We start from the raw sequence: 16,111 nt of genomic DNA on the forward strand, positions 1-16,111 counted from the left end.
CAGCCCTGTGGGCCTTGCTGCTGCAGCCAAAAAACAAAAGGTGGTGCTGCTGCTGCTGCTTCTGCTTGTGTCTGGCCGCTGTTGGAGCGTCCAGGCACAGGACTTCTGCTGCTGCTGACTAAATGGCCTCCTTAATTGGATCATTTGAGTAGCCAGCACACCTGTGCAGGTAGGGCATGACATGATAGGCAGCTGCCTTGATAGCGGGTGGGTGCTGAATGTTCCTAATTGACAAAATAAGATTAATGCTTATGAAGAAATATAAAATCTCATCCCTTCCCCAATATCGCGCCACACCCCTACCCCTTAATTCCCTGGTTGAACTTGATGGACATATGTCTTTTTTCGACCGTACTAACTATGTAACTATGTAACATAACATGGGGGGGGTCTCCTGGCTGTTCACACAGGTGTGTCATTGCTGTACATTGACCATGCATTGCTTCTGTGGTATTGCAAAGGCAAAGACAAATGCTTCCAGCCATCCATTGCACTAATGGATTGGTCATCAGCTGGCTGTCTATGTCCCGCATCAATATAGACCAAAGTACAGAGGGTTAGGCTATGCTATTGTGCACCTACCTGATGCATCAGAAGGTGCGAGGCCCTTGCTAAATTCTGTGCACAGACTTTGAGATCTATACTTTAGACTGTATCTAAACCTGCTCCAACATGGACTGACATTCTGGCCTACTTTCAGCCGATGCGACTTGTCTGTCGCTGAACAGTCGCTTTTTATGTATTCAGCACCTATGTATAATGTTGTAAAAATGCTCTAGAAGCTAAAGTCGCAGAAATGTCACACATATTTGGCCTGCAACTTTCTGTGCGACAAATTCAGACAGGAAAAATCAGTATAAATCCTTAGAAAATTATCCCCCAGTGTCTCCATCTGCTGGCGGTATTGAATAAGCATTGCTGCACTGATGGGGTATGCATTAGACGAAAAAAAAGAAGAAAAAGAAGAATAATACGCCCAGAAAAGAGGCGAAAAGGAGAAAAACGTAAAAAAACGTGAAAAAAAAGTAAGAGGAAGAGAAGGGAAAAAAAAGGTGGAAATGGGTTTAAAAGTGATTTCGGCGGAGAAATATATATATATATATACATATATATATATATATATATATATATATATATATATATACGCGCACACACACACATATATATAAACGTATTCTCCGTTGAGATATTGCAGCCGCTGCTGTGTCCAGGCCCAGGAGCCTTAGCACTGTGCTGTGATGTCACTCAATACCACTGACATCACTAGGTGTAAACAACATCTCTCCTTTGCTGTGTATGTGACTATGGAGCTGTTTGGTGATGTCGTCTATTATGGCCTTCATAGAAGCAACAGGAGATTGTTGCATCCATCTAGAACCCTCAGAACTACAGTGCTATGATGTCACTCACTTCCACAGGCCTTGCAGAGTGTAAACAACAACAACCCAGCTTTGTTGTGTATGTAACCATAGGGATTTGTGATGTCACCTAGAACCTTCACAGCAGCGACAGCTTTATGAGGAGCATCAGCACTGCTCTGCCTGAGCAGAACCATCACCGCCATAGGTTGTCAAATAACCCGGATTTAACCCACACAGGTAAGTCCAATGGGGTGCAGGCATGTCCTCTATGCTTACAGCTTCCCGTGGGTGTTGGTTTGATACCGTTTGGGGACAGCCAAGGAGGCATCTGCAGGCAACAAAGGTAGGTGTGTGCTTGTGTGTGTGTTTCCTATGCAGATCCTAAGCCCAGTGTCACATGCAAGTAGGAGGAGTAAGAAGGGTTCCTGGCAAATCCGGGTTATGGATTGCATTTAAAAAGGCCCCGTGGGAGTGCAATGGGCCCCTGTCTTGCTGCTTAGCAATAATGGTATGGGTTTAGGTTCTGCTGTGTGTACTGGTGGTTGACTGCCCCCCAGCCCAGAGTGTGCATGGAAAATTGTCTGGCAGCCTCCCTGACAGCAAGCAGTGATAGTGCCCATGAAGGGGACCTTGTTGGGCCCGCCCCTTTCACGGTTATCGCTTCTCGGCCTTTTGGCTAAGATCAAGTGTAGTATCTGTTCTTATCAGTTTAATATCTGATACGTCCCCTATCTGGGGACCATATATTAAATGGATTTTTGAGAACGGGGGCCGATTTCGAAGCTTGCTTCCGTCGCCCTATGCATTGACCCGATATGGCAGTATCTTCGGGTACAGTGCACCACCCCCTTACAGGGTTAAAAAGAAAGATTCCTACTTTCATTGCTACCTGCTTGCTGGCTAGCCAGCTAGCCAGCCCTGTGGGCCTTGCTGCTGCAGCCAAAAAACAGAAGGTGGTGCTGCTGCTGCTGCTTCTGCTTGTGTCTGGCCGCTGTTGGAGCGTCCAGGCACAGGACTTCTGCTGCTGCTGACTAAATGGCCTCCTTAATTGGATCATTTGAGTAGCCAGCACACCTGTGCAGGTAGGGCATGACATGATAGGCAGCTGCCTTGATAGCGGGTGGGTGCTGAATGTTCCTAATTGACAAAATAAGATTAATGCTTATGAAGAAATATAAAATCTCATCCCTTCCCCAATATCGCGCCACACCCCTACCCCTTAATTCCCTGGTTGAACTTGATGGACATATGTCTTTTTTCGACCGTACTAACTATGTAACTATGTAACATAACATGGGGGGGGTCTCCTGGCTGTTCACACAGGTGTGTCATTGCTGTACATTGACCATGCATTGCTTCTGTGGTATTGCAAAGGCAAAGACAAATGCTTCCAGCCATCCATTGCACTAATGGATTGGTCATCAGCTGGCTGTCTATGTCCCGCATCAATATAGACCAAAGTACAGAGGGTTAGGCTATGCTATTGTGCACCTACCTGATGCATCAGAAGGTGCGAGGCCCTTGCTAAATTCTGTGCACAGACTTTGAGATCTATACTTTAGACTGTATCTAAACCTGCTCCAACATGGACTGACATTCTGGCCTACTTTCAGCCGATGCGACTTGTCTGTCGCTGAACAGTCGCTTTTTATGTATTCAGCACCTATGTATAATGTTGTAAAAATGCTCTAGAAGCTAAAGTCGCAGAAATGTCACACATATTTGGCCTGCAACTTTCTGTGCGACAAATTCAGACAGGAAAAATCAGTATAAATCCTTAGAAAATTATCCCCCAGTGTCTCCATCTGCTGGCGGTATTGAATAAGCATTGCTGCACTGATGGGGTATGCATTAGACGAAAAAAAAGAAGAAAAAGAAGAATAATACGCCCAGAAAAGAGGCGAAAAGGAGAAAAACGTAAAAAAACGTGAAAAAAAAGTAAGAGGAAGAGAAGGGAAAAAAAGGTGGAAATGGGTTTAAAAGTGATTTCGGCGGAGAAATATATATATATATATATATATATATATATATATATATACGCGCACACACACACATATATATAAACGTATTCTCCGTTGAGATATTGCAGCCGCTGCTGTGTCCAGGCCCAGGAGCCTTAGCACTGTGCTGTGATGTCACTCAATACCACTGACATCACTAGGTGTAAACAACATCTCTCCTTTGCTGTGTATGTGACTATGGAGCTGTTTGGTGATGTCGTCTATTATGGCCTTCATAGAAGCAACAGGAGATTGTTGCATCCATCTAGAACCCTCAGAACTACAGTGCTATGATGTCACTCACTTCCACAGGCCTTGCAGAGTGTAAACAACAACAACCCAGCTTTGTTGTGTATGTAACCATAGGGATTTGTGATGTCACCTAGAACCTTCACAGCAGCGACAGCTTTATGAGGAGCATCAGCACTGCTCTGCCTGAGCAGAACCATCACCGCCATAGGTTGTCAAATAACCCGGATTTAACCCACACAGGTAAGTCCAATGGGGTGCAGGCATGTCCTCTATGCTTACAGCTTCCCGTGGGTGTTGGTTTGATACCGTTTGGGGACAGCCAAGGAGGCATCTGCAGGCAACAAAGGTAGGTGTGTGCTTGTGTGTGTGTTTCCTATGCAGATCCTAAGCCCAGTGTCACATGCAAGTAGGAGGAGTAAGAAGGGTTCCTGGCAAATCCGGGTTATGGATTGCATTTAAAAAGGCCCCGTGGGAGTGCAATGGGCCCCTGTCTTGCTGCTTAGCAATAATGGTATGGGTTTAGGTTCTGCTGTGTGTACTGGTGGTTGACTGCCCCCCAGCCCAGAGTGTGCATGGAAAATTGTCTGGCAGCCTCCCTGACAGCAAGCAGTGATAGTGCCCATGAAGGGGACCTTGTTGGGCCCGCCCCTTTCACGGTTATCGCTTCTCGGCCTTTTGGCTAAGATCAAGTGTAGTATCTGTTCTTATCAGTTTAATATCTGATACGTCCCCTATCTGGGGACCATATATTAAATGGATTTTTGAGAACGGGGGCCGATTTCGAAGCTTGCTTCCGTCGCCCTATGCATTGACCCGATATGGCAGTATCTTCGGGTACAGTGCACCACCCCCTTACAGGGTTAAAAAGAAAGATTCCTACTTTCATTGCTACCTGCTTGCTGGCTAGCCAGCTAGCCAGCCCTGTGGGCCTTGCTGCTGCAGCCAAAAAACAAAAGGTGGTGCTGCTGCTGCTGCTTCTGCTTGTGTCTGGCCGCTGTTGGAGCGTCCAGGCACAGGACTTCTGCTGCTGCTGACTAAATGGCCTCCTTAATTGGATCATTTGAGTAGCCAGCACACCTGTGCAGGTAGGGCATGACATGATAGGCAGCTGCCTTGATAGCGGGTGGGTGCTGAATGTTCCTAATTGACAAAATAAGATTAATGCTTATGAAGAAATATAAAATCTCATCCCTTCCCCAATATCGCGCCACACCCCTACCCCTTAATTCCCTGGTTGAACTTGATGGACATATGTCTTTTTTCGACCGTACTAACTATGTAACTATGTAACATAACATGGGGGGGGTCTCCTGGCTGTTCACACAGGTGTGTCATTGCTGTACATTGACCATGCATTGCTTCTGTGGTATTGCAAAGGCAAAGACAAATGCTTCCAGCCATCCATTGCACTAATGGATTGGTCATCAGCTGGCTGTCTATGTCCCGCATCAATATAGACCAAAGTACAGAGGGTTAGGCTATGCTATTGTGCACCTACCTGATGCATCAGAAGGTGCGAGGCCCTTGCTAAATTCTGTGCACAGACTTTGAGATCTATACTTTAGACTGTATCTAAACCTGCTCCAACATGGACTGACATTCTGGCCTACTTTCAGCCGATGCGACTTGTCTGTCGCTGAACAGTCGCTTTTTATGTATTCAGCACCTATGTATAATGTTGTAAAAATGCTCTAGAAGCTAAAGTCGCAGAAATGTCACACATATTTGGCCTGCAACTTTCTGTGCGACAAATTCAGACAGGAAAAATCAGTATAAATCCTTAGAAAATTATCCCCCAGTGTCTCCATCTGCTGGCGGTATTGAATAAGCATTGCTGCACTGATGGGGTATGCATTAGACGAAAAAAAAGAAGAAAAAGAAGAATAATACGCCCAGAAAAGAGGCGAAAAGGAGAAAAACGTAAAAAAACGTGAAAAAAAAGTAAGAGGAAGAGAAGGGAAAAAAAGGTGGAAATGGGTTTAAAAGTGATTTCGGCGGAGAAATATATATATATATATATATATATATATATATATATATATATATACGCGCACACACACACATATATATAAACGTATTCTCCGTTGAGATATTGCAGCCGCTGCTGTGTCCAGGCCCAGGAGCCTTAGCACTGTGCTGTGATGTCACTCAATACCACTGACATCACTAGGTGTAAACAACATCTCTCCTTTGCTGTGTATGTGACTATGGAGCTGTTTGGTGATGTCGTCTATTATGGCCTTCATAGAAGCAACAGGAGATTGTTGCATCCATCTAGAACCCTCAGAACTACAGTGCTATGATGTCACTCACTTCCACAGGCCTTGCAGAGTGTAAACAACAACAACCCAGCTTTGTTGTGTATGTAACCATAGGGATTTGTGATGTCACCTAGAACCTTCACAGCAGCGACAGCTTTATGAGGAGCATCAGCACTGCTCAGCCTGAGCAGAACCATCACCGCCATAGGTTGTCAAATAACCCGGATTTAACCCACACAGGTAAGTCCAATGGGGTGCAGGCATGTCCTCTATGCTTACAGCTTCCCGTGGGTGTTGGTTTGATACCGTTTGGGGACAGCCAAGGAGGCATCTGCAGGCAACAAAGGTAGGTGTGTGCTTGTGTGTGTGTTTCCTATGCAGATCCTAAGCCCAGTGTCACATGCAAGTAGGAGGAGTAAGAAGGGTTCCTGGCAAATCCGGGTTATGGATTGCATTTAAAAAGGCCCCGTGGGAGTGCAATGGGCCCCTGTCTTGCTGCTTAGCAATAATGGTATGGGTTTAGGTTCTGCTGTGTGTACTGGTGGTTGACTGCCCCCCAGCCCAGAGTGTGCATGGAAAATTGTCTGGCAGCCTCCCTGACAGCAAGCAGTGATAGTGCCCATGAAGGGGACCTTGTTGGGCCCGCCCCTTTCACGGTTATCGCTTCTCGGCCTTTTGGCTAAGATCAAGTGTAGTATCTGTTCTTATCAGTTTAATATCTGATACGTCCCCTATCTGGGGACCATATATTAAATGGATTTTTGAGAACGGGGGCCGATTTCGAAGCTTGCTTCCGTCGCCCTATGCATTGACCCGATATGGCAGTATCTTCGGGTACAGTGCACCACCCCCTTACAGGGTTAAAAAGAAAGATTCCTACTTTCATTGCTACCTGCTTGCTGGCTAGCCAGCTAGCCAGCCCTGTGGGCCTTGCTGCTGCAGCCAAAAAACAAAAGGTGGTGCTGCTGCTGCTGCTTCTGCTTGTGTCTGGCCGCTGTTGGAGCGTCCAGGCACAGGACTTCTGCTGCTGCTGACTAAATGGCCTCCTTAATTGGATCATTTGAGTAGCCAGCACACCTGTGCAGGTAGGGCATGACATGATAGGCAGCTGCCTTGATAGCGGGTGGGTGCTGAATGTTCCTAATTGACAAAATAAGATTAATGCTTATGAAGAAATATAAAATCTCATCCCTTCCCCAATATCGCGCCACACCCCTACCCCTTAATTCCCTGGTTGAACTTGATGGACATATGTCTTTTTTCGACCGTACTAACTATGTAACTATGTAACATAACATGGGGGGGGTCTCCTGGCTGTTCACACAGGTGTGTCATTGCTGTACATTGACCATGCATTGCTTCTGTGGTATTGCAAAGGCAAAGACAAATGCTTCCAGCCATCCATTGCACTAATGGATTGGTCATCAGCTGGCTGTCTATGTCCCGCATCAATATAGACCAAAGTACAGAGGGTTAGGCTATGCTATTGTGCACCTACCTGATGCATCAGAAGGTGCGAGGCCCTTGCTAAATTCTGTGCACAGACTTTGAGATCTATACTTTAGACTGTATCTAAACCTGCTCCAACATGGACTGACATTCTGGCCTACTTTCAGCCGATGCGACTTGTCTGTCGCTGAACAGTCGCTTTTTATGTATTCAGCACCTATGTATAATGTTGTAAAAATGCTCTAGAAGCTAAAGTCGCAGAAATGTCACACATATTTGGCCTGCAACTTTCTGTGCGACAAATTCAGACAGGAAAAATCAGTATAAATCCTTAGAAAATTATCCCCCAGTGTCTCCATCTGCTGGCGGTATTGAATAAGCATTGCTGCACTGATGGGGTATGCATTAGACGAAAAAAAAGAAGAAAAAGAAGAATAATACGCCCAGAAAAGAGGCGAAAAGGAGAAAAACGTAAAAAAACGTGAAAAAAAAGTAAGAGGAAGAGAAGGGAAAAAAAGGTGGAAATGGGTTTAAAAGTGATTTCGGCGGAGAAATATATATATATATATATATATATATATATATATATATATATATACGCGCACACACACACATATATATAAACGTATTCTCCGTTGAGATATTGCAGCCGCTGCTGTGTCCAGGCCCAGGAGCCTTAGCACTGTGCTGTGATGTCACTCAATACCACTGACATCACTAGGTGTAAACAACATCTCTCCTTTGCTGTGTATGTGACTATGGAGCTGTTTGGTGATGTCGTCTATTATGGCCTTCATAGAAGCAACAGGAGATTGTTGCATCCATCTAGAACCCTCAGAACTACAGTGCTATGATGTCACTCACTTCCACAGGCCTTGCAGAGTGTAAACAACAACAACCCAGCTTTGTTGTGTATGTAACCATAGGGATTTGTGATGTCACCTAGAACCTTCACAGCAGCGACAGCTTTATGAGGAGCATCAGCACTGCTCAGCCTGAGCAGAACCATCACCGCCATAGGTTGTCAAATAACCCGGATTTAACCCACACAGGTAAGTCCAATGGGGTGCAGGCATGTCCTCTATGCTTACAGCTTCCCGTGGGTGTTGGTTTGATACCGTTTGGGGACAGCCAAGGAGGCATCTGCAGGCAACAAAGGTAGGTGTGTGCTTGTGTGTGTGTTTCCTATGCAGATCCTAAGCCCAGTGTCACATGCAAGTAGGAGGAGTAAGAAGGGTTCCTGGCAAATCCGGGTTATGGATTGCATTTAAAAAGGCCCCGTGGGAGTGCAATGGGCCCCTGTCTTGCTGCTTAGCAATAATGGTATGGGTTTAGGTTCTGCTGTGTGTACTGGTGGTTGACTGCCCCCCAGCCCAGAGTGTGCATGGAAAATTGTCTGGCAGCCTCCCTGACAGCAAGCAGTGATAGTGCCCATGAAGGGGACCTTGTTGGGCCCGCCCCTTTCACGGTTATCGCTTCTCGGCCTTTTGGCTAAGATCAAGTGTAGTATCTGTTCTTATCAGTTTAATATCTGATACGTCCCCTATCTGGGGACCATATATTAAATGGATTTTTGAGAACGGGGGCCGATTTCGAAGCTTGCTTCCGTCGCCCTATGCATTGACCCGATATGGCAGTATCTTCGGGTACAGTGCACCACCCCCTTACAGGGTTAAAAAGAAAGATTCCTACTTTCATTGCTACCTGCTTGCTGGCTAGCCAGCTAGCCAGCCCTGTGGGCCTTGCTGCTGCAGCCAAAAAACAAAAGGTGGTGCTGCTGCTGCTGCTTCTGCTTGTGTCTGGCCGCTGTTGGAGCGTCCAGGCACAGGACTTCTGCTGCTGCTGACTAAATGGCCTCCTTAATTGGATCATTTGAGTAGCCAGCACACCTGTGCAGGTAGGGCATGACATGATAGGCAGCTGCCTTGATAGCGGGTGGGTGCTGAATGTTCCTAATTGACAAAATAAGATTAATGCTTATGAAGAAATATAAAATCTCATCCCTTCCCCAATATCGCGCCACACCCCTACCCCTTAATTCCCTGGTTGAACTTGATGGACATATGTCTTTTTTCGACCGTACTAACTATGTAACTATGTAACATAACATGGGGGGGGTCTCCTGGCTGTTCACACAGGTGTGTCATTGCTGTACATTGACCATGCATTGCTTCTGTGGTATTGCAAAGGCAAAGACAAATGCTTCCAGCCATCCATTGCACTAATGGATTGGTCATCAGCTGGCTGTCTATGTCCCGCATCAATATAGACCAAAGTACAGAGGGTTAGGCTATGCTATTGTGCACCTACCTGATGCATCAGAAGGTGCGAGGCCCTTGCTAAATTCTGTGCACAGACTTTGAGATCTATACTTTAGACTGTATCTAAACCTGCTCCAACATGGACTGACATTCTGGCCTACTTTCAGCCGATGCGACTTGTCTGTCGCTGAACAGTCGCTTTTTATGTATTCAGCACCTATGTATAATGTTGTAAAAATGCTCTAGAAGCTAAAGTCGCAGAAATGTCACACATATTTGGCCTGCAACTTTCTGTGCGACAAATTCAGACAGGAAAAATCAGTATAAATCCTTAGAAAATTATCCCCCAGTGTCTCCATCTGCTGGCGGTATTGAATAAGCATTGCTGCACTGATGGGGTATGCATTAGACGAAAAAAAAGAAGAAAAAGAAGAATAATACGCCCAGAAAAGAGGCGAAAAGGAGAAAAACGTAAAAAAACGTGAAAAAAAAGTAAGAGGAAGAGAAGGGAAAAAAAGGTGGAAATGGGTTTAAAAGTGATTTCGGCGGAGAAAAATATATATATATATATATATATATATATATATATATATACGCACACACACACATATATATAAACGTATTCTCCGTTGAGATATTGCAGCCGCTGCTGTGTCCAGGCCCAGGAGCCTTAGCACTGTGCTGTGATGTCACTCAATACCACTGACATCACTAGGTGTAAACAACATCTCTCCTTTGCTGTGTATGTGACTATGGAGCTGTTTGGTGATGTCGTCTATTATGGCCTTCATAGAAGCAACAGGAGATTGTTGCATCCATCTAGAACCCTCAGAACTACAGTGCTATGATGTCACTCACTTCCACAGGCCTTGCAGAGTGTAAACAACAACAACCCAGCTTTGTTGTGTATGTAACCATAGGGATTTGTGATGTCACCTAGAACCTTCACAGCAGCGACAGCTTTATGAGGAGCATCAGCACTGCTCTGCCTGAGCAGAACCATCACCGCCATAGGTTGTCAAATAACCCGGATTTAACCCACACAGGTAAGTCCAATGGGGTGCAGGCATGTCCTCTATGCTTACAGCTTCCCGTGGGTGTTGGTTTGATACCGTTTGGGGACAGCCAAGGAGGCATCTGCAGGCAACAAAGGTAGGTGTGTGCTTGTGTGTGTGTTTCCTATGCAGATCCTAAGCCCAGTGTCACATGCAAGTAGGAGGAGTAAGAAGGGTTCCTGGCAAATCCGGGTTATGGATTGCATTTAAAAAGGCCCCGTGGGAGTGCAATGGGCCCCTGTCTTGCTGCTTAGCAATAATGGTATGGGTTTAGGTTCTGCTGTGTGTACTGGTGGTTGACTGCCCCCCAGCCCAGAGTGTGCATGGAAAATTGTCTGGCAGCCTCCCTGACAGCAAGCAGTGATAGTGCCCATGAAGGGGACCTTGTTGGGCCCGCCCCTTTCACGGTTATCGCTTCTCGGCCTTTTGGCTAAGATCAAGTGTAGTATCTGTTCTTATCAGTTTAATATCTGATACGTCCCCTATCTGGGGACCATATATTAAATGGATTTTTGAGAACGGGGGCCGATTTCGAAGCTTGCTTCCGTCGCCCTATGCATTGACCCGATATGGCAGTATCTTCGGGTACAGTGCACCACCCCCTTACAGGGTTAAAAAGAAAGATTCCTACTTTCATTGCTACCTGCTTGCTGGCTAGCCAGCTAGCCAGCCCTGTGGGCCTTGCTGCTGCAGCCAAAAAACAAAAGGTGGTGCTGCTGCTGCTGCTTCTGCTTGTGTCTGGCCGCTGTTGGAGCGTCCAGGCACAGGACTTCTGCTGCTGCTGACTAAATGGCCTCCTTAATTGGATCATTTGAGTAGCCAGCACACCTGTGCAGGTAGGGCATGACATGATAGGCAGCTGCCTTGATAGCGGGTGGGTGCTGAATGTTCCTAATTGACAAAATAAGATTAATGCTTATGAAGAAATATAAAATCTCATCCCTTCCCCAATATCGCGCCACACCCCTACCCCTTAATTCCCTGGTTGAACTTGATGGACATATGTCTTTTTTCGACCGTACTAACTATGTAACTATGTAACATAACATGGGGGGGGTCTCCTGGCTGTTCACACAGGTGTGTCATTGCTGTACATTGACCATGCATTGCTTCTGTGGTATTGCAAAGGCAAAGACAAATGCTTCCAGCCATCCATTGCACTAATGGATTGGTCATCAGCTGGCTGTCTATGTCCCGCATCAATATAGACCAAAGTACAGAGGGTTAGGCTATGCTATTGTGCACCTACCTGATGCATCAGAAGGTGCGAGGCCCTTGCTAAATTCTGTGCACAGACTTTGAGATCTATACTTTAGACTGTATCTAAACCTGCTCCAACATGGACTGACATTCTGGCCTACTTTCAGCCGATGCGACTTGTCTGTCGCTGAACAGTCGCTTTTTATGTATTCAGCACCTATGTATAATGTTGTAAAAATGCTCTAGAAGCTAAAGTCGCAGAAATGTCACACATATTTGGCCTGCAACTTTCTGTGCGACAAATTCAGACAGGAAAAATCAGTATAAATCCTTAGAAAATTATCCCCCAGTGTCTCCATCTGCTGGCGGTATTGAATAAGCATTGCTGCACTGATGGGGTATGCATTAGACGAAAAAAAAGAAGAAAAAGAAGAATAATACGCCCAGAAAAGAGGCGAAAAGGAGAAAAACGTAAAAAAACGTGAAAAAAAAGTAAGAGGAAGAGAAGGGAAAAAAAGGTGGAAATGGGTTTAAAAGTGATTTCGGCGGAGAAATATATATATATATATATATATATATATATATATATATATACGCGCACACACACACATATATATAAACGTATTCTCCGTTGAGATATTGCAGCCGCTGCTGTGTCCAGGCCCAGGAGCCTTAGCACTGTGCTGTGATGTCACTCAATACCACTGACATCACTAGGTGTAAACAACATCTCTCCTTTGCTGTGTATGTGACTATGGAGCTGTTTGGTGATGTCGTCTATTATGGCCTTCATAGAAGCAACAGGAGATTTGTTGCATCCATCTAGAACCCTCAGAACTACAGTGCTATGATGTCACTCACTTCCACAGGCCTTGCAGAGTGTAAACAACAACAACCCAGCTTTGTTGTGTATGTAACCATAGGGATTTGTGATGTCACCTAGAACCTTCACAGCAGCGACAGCTTTATGAGGAGCATCAGCACTGCTCTGCCTGAGCAGAACCATCACCGCCATAGGTTGTCAAATAACCCGGATTTAACCCACACAGGTAAGTCCAATGGGGTGCAGGCATGTCCTCTATGCTTACAGCTTCCGTGGGTGTTGGTTTGATACCGTTTGGGGACAGCCAAGGAGGCATCTGCAGGCAACAAAGGTAGTGTGTGTGCTTGTGTGTGTGTTTCCTATGCAGATCCTAAGCCCAGTGTCACATGCAAGTAGGAGGAGTAAGAAGGGTTCCTGGCAAAATCCGGGTTATGGATTGCATTTAAAAAGGCCCCGTGGGAGTGCAATGGGCCCCTGTCTTGCTGCTTAGCAATAATGGTATGGGTTTAGGTTCTGCTGTGTGTACTGGTGGTTGACTGCCCCCCAGCCCAGAGTGTGCATGGAAAATTGTCTGGCAGCCTCCCTGACAGCAAGCAGTGATAGTGGCCCATGAAGGGGACCTTGTTGGGCCCGCCCCTTTCACGGTTATCGCTTCTCGGCCTTTTGGCTAAGATCAAGTGTAGTATCTGTTCTTATCAGTTTAATTATCTGATACGTCCCCTATCTGGGGACCATATATTAAATGGATTTTTGAGAACGGGGGCCGATTTCGAAGCTTGCTTCCGTCGCCCTATGCATTGACCCGATATGGCAGTATCTTCGGTACAGTGCACCACCCCCCTTACAGGGTTAAAAAGAAAGATTCCTACTTTCATTGCTACCCTGCTTGCTGGCTAGCCAGCTAGCCAGCCCTGTGGGCCTTGCTGCTGCAGCCAAAAAACAAAAGGTGGTGCTGCTGCTGCTGCTTCTGCTTGTGTCTGGCCGCTGTTGGAGCGTCCAGGCACAGGACTTCTGCTGCTGCTGACTAAATGGCCTCCTTAATTGGATCATTTGAGTAGCCAGCACACCTGTGCAGGTAGGGCATGACATGATAGGCAGCTGCCTTGATAGCGGGTGGGTGCTGAATGTTCCTAATTGACAAAATAAGATTAATGCTTATGAAGAAATATAAAATCTCATCCCTTCCCCAATATCGCGCCACACCCCTACCCCTTAATTCCCTGGTTGAACTTGATGGACATATGTCTTTTTTCGACCGTACTAACTATGTAACTATGTAACATAACATGGGGGGGGGGGGGGTCTCCTGGCTGTTCACACAGGTGTGTCATTGCTGTACATTGACCATGCATTGCTTCTGTGGTATTGCAAAGGCAAAGACAAATGCTTCCAGCCATCCATTGCACTAATGGATTGGTCATCAGCTGGCTGTCTATGTCCCGCATCAATATAGACCAAAGTACAGAGGGTTAGGCTATGCTATTGTGCACCTACCTGATGCATCAGAAGGTGCGAGGCCCTTGCTAAATTCTGTGCACAGACTTTGAGATCTATACTTTAGACTGTATCTAAACCTGCTCCAACATGGACTGACATTCTGGCCTACTTTCAGCCGATGCGACTTGTCTGTCGCTGAACAGTCGCTTTTTATGTATTCAGCACCTATGTATAATGTTGTAAAAATGCTCTAGAAGCTAAAGTCGCAGAAATGTCACACATATTTGGCCTGCAACTTTCTGTGCGACAAATTCAGACAGGAAAAATCAGTATAAATCCTTAGAAAATTATCCCCCAGTGTCTCCATCTGCTGGCGGTATTGAATAAGCATTGCTGCACTGATGGGGTATGCATTAGACGAAAAAAAAGAAGAAAAAGAAGAATAATACGCCCAGAAAAGAGGCGAAAAGGAGAAAAACGTAAAAAAACGTGAAAAAAAAGTAAGAGGAAGAGAAGGGAAAAAAAGGTGGAAATGGGTTTAAAAGTGATTTCGGCGGAGTAAATATATATATATATATATATACTATATATATATATATATATATACGCGCACACACACACATATATATAAACGTATTCTCCGTTGAGATATTGCAGCCGCTGCTGTGTCCAGGCCCAGGAGCCTTAGCACTGTGCTGTGATGTCACTCAATACCACTGACATCACTAGGTGTAAACAACATCTCTCCTTTGCTGTGTATGTGACTATGGAGCTGTTTGGTGATGTCGTCTATTATGGCCTTCATAGAAGCAACAGGAGATTGTTGCATCCATCTAGAACCCTCAGAACTACAGTGCTATGATGTCACTCACTTCCACAGGCCTTGCAGAGTGTAAACAACAACAACCCAGCTTTGTTGTGTATGTAACCATAGGGATTTGTGATGTCACCTAGAACCTTCACAGCAGCGACAGCTTTATGAGGAGCATCAGCACTGCTCTGCCTGAGCAGAACCATCACCGCCATAGGTTGTCAAATAACCCGGATTTAACCCACACAGGTAAGTCCAATGGGGTGCAGGCATGTCCTCTATGCTTACAGCTTCCCGTGGGTGTTGGTTTGATACCGTTTGGGGACAGCCAAGGAGGCATCTGCAGGCAACAAAGGTAGGTGTGTGCTTGTGTGTGTGTTTCCTATGCAGATCCTAAGCCCAGTGTCACATGCAAGTAGGAGGAGTAAGAAGGGTTCCTGGCAAATCCGGGTTATGGATTGCATTTAAAAAGGCCCCGTGGGAGTGCAATGGGCCCCTGTCTTGCTGCTTAGCAATAATGGTATGGGTTTAGGTTCTGCTGTGTGTACTGGTGGTTGACTGCCCCCCAGCCCAGAGTGTGCATGGAAAATTGTCTGGCAGCCTCCCTGACAGCAAGCAGTGATAGTGCCCATGAAGGGGACCTTGTTGGGCCCGCCCCTTTCACGGTTATCGCTTCTCGGCCTTTTGGCTAAGATCAAGTGTAGTATCTGTTCTTATCAGTTTAATATCTGATACGTCCCCTATCTGGGGACCATATATTAAATGGATTTTTGAGAACGGGGGCCGATTTCGAAGCTTGCTTCCGTCGCCCTATGCATTGACCCGATATGGCAGTATCTTCGGGTACAGTGCACCACCCCCTTACAGGGTTAAAAAGAAAGATTCCTACTTTCATTGCTACCTGCTTGCTGGCTAGCCAGCTAGCCAGCCCTGTGGGCCTTGCTGCTGCAGCCAAAAAACAAAAGGTGGTGCTGCTGCTGCTGCTTCTGCTGCTTCTGCTTGTGTCTGGCCGCTGTTGGAGCGTCCAGGCACAGGACTTCTGCTGCTGCTGACTAAATGGCCTCCTTAATTGGATCATTTGAGTAGCCAGCACACCTGTGCAGGTAGGGCATGACATGATAGGCAGCTGCCTTGATAGCGGGTGGGTGCTGAATGTTCCTAATTGACAAAATAAGATTAATGCTTATGAAGAAATATAAAA

The 16,111-nt window shown here is 45.9% G+C and overlaps 7 non-coding genes across 7 annotated transcripts; all 7 read left to right on the forward strand.

Annotated features, from left to right (window-relative positions):
* The first annotated feature begins 2,017 nt into the window (after positions 1 to 2,017).
* Positions 2,018 to 2,208, forward strand: LOC130322744 (U2 spliceosomal RNA). Its single transcript, XR_008868191.1, has one exon. It is a non-coding gene; the product is annotated as a U2 spliceosomal RNA (small nuclear RNA).
* Positions 2,209 to 4,272: 2,064 nt separating this feature from the next.
* On the forward strand, positions 4,273 to 4,463 carry LOC130322745 (U2 spliceosomal RNA). The gene has a single exon (XR_008868192.1). It is a non-coding gene; the product is annotated as a U2 spliceosomal RNA (small nuclear RNA).
* Positions 4,464 to 6,533: 2,070 nt separating this feature from the next.
* Positions 6,534 to 6,724, forward strand: LOC130322746 (U2 spliceosomal RNA). Its single transcript, XR_008868193.1, has one exon. It is a non-coding gene; the product is annotated as a U2 spliceosomal RNA (small nuclear RNA).
* Positions 6,725 to 8,794: 2,070 nt separating this feature from the next.
* On the forward strand, positions 8,795 to 8,985 carry LOC130322747 (U2 spliceosomal RNA). The gene has a single exon (XR_008868194.1). It is a non-coding gene; the product is annotated as a U2 spliceosomal RNA (small nuclear RNA).
* A 2,064-nt stretch (positions 8,986 to 11,049) lies between these two features.
* On the forward strand, positions 11,050 to 11,240 carry LOC130322748 (U2 spliceosomal RNA). The gene has a single exon (XR_008868195.1). It is a non-coding gene; the product is annotated as a U2 spliceosomal RNA (small nuclear RNA).
* A 2,069-nt stretch (positions 11,241 to 13,309) lies between these two features.
* Positions 13,310 to 13,500, forward strand: LOC130322826 (U2 spliceosomal RNA). Its single transcript, XR_008868266.1, has one exon. It is a non-coding gene; the product is annotated as a U2 spliceosomal RNA (small nuclear RNA).
* Positions 13,501 to 15,578: 2,078 nt separating this feature from the next.
* On the forward strand, positions 15,579 to 15,769 carry LOC130322750 (U2 spliceosomal RNA). Its single transcript, XR_008868197.1, has one exon. It is a non-coding gene; the product is annotated as a U2 spliceosomal RNA (small nuclear RNA).
* Positions 15,770 to 16,111: the final 342 nt, after the last annotated feature.

The sequence above is a fragment of the Hyla sarda genome, unplaced genomic scaffold (assembly GCF_029499605.1).
Source record: "Hyla sarda isolate aHylSar1 unplaced genomic scaffold, aHylSar1.hap1 scaffold_238, whole genome shotgun sequence".
In the NCBI taxonomy this organism is placed as follows: Eukaryota; Metazoa; Chordata; class Amphibia; order Anura; family Hylidae; genus Hyla; species Hyla sarda.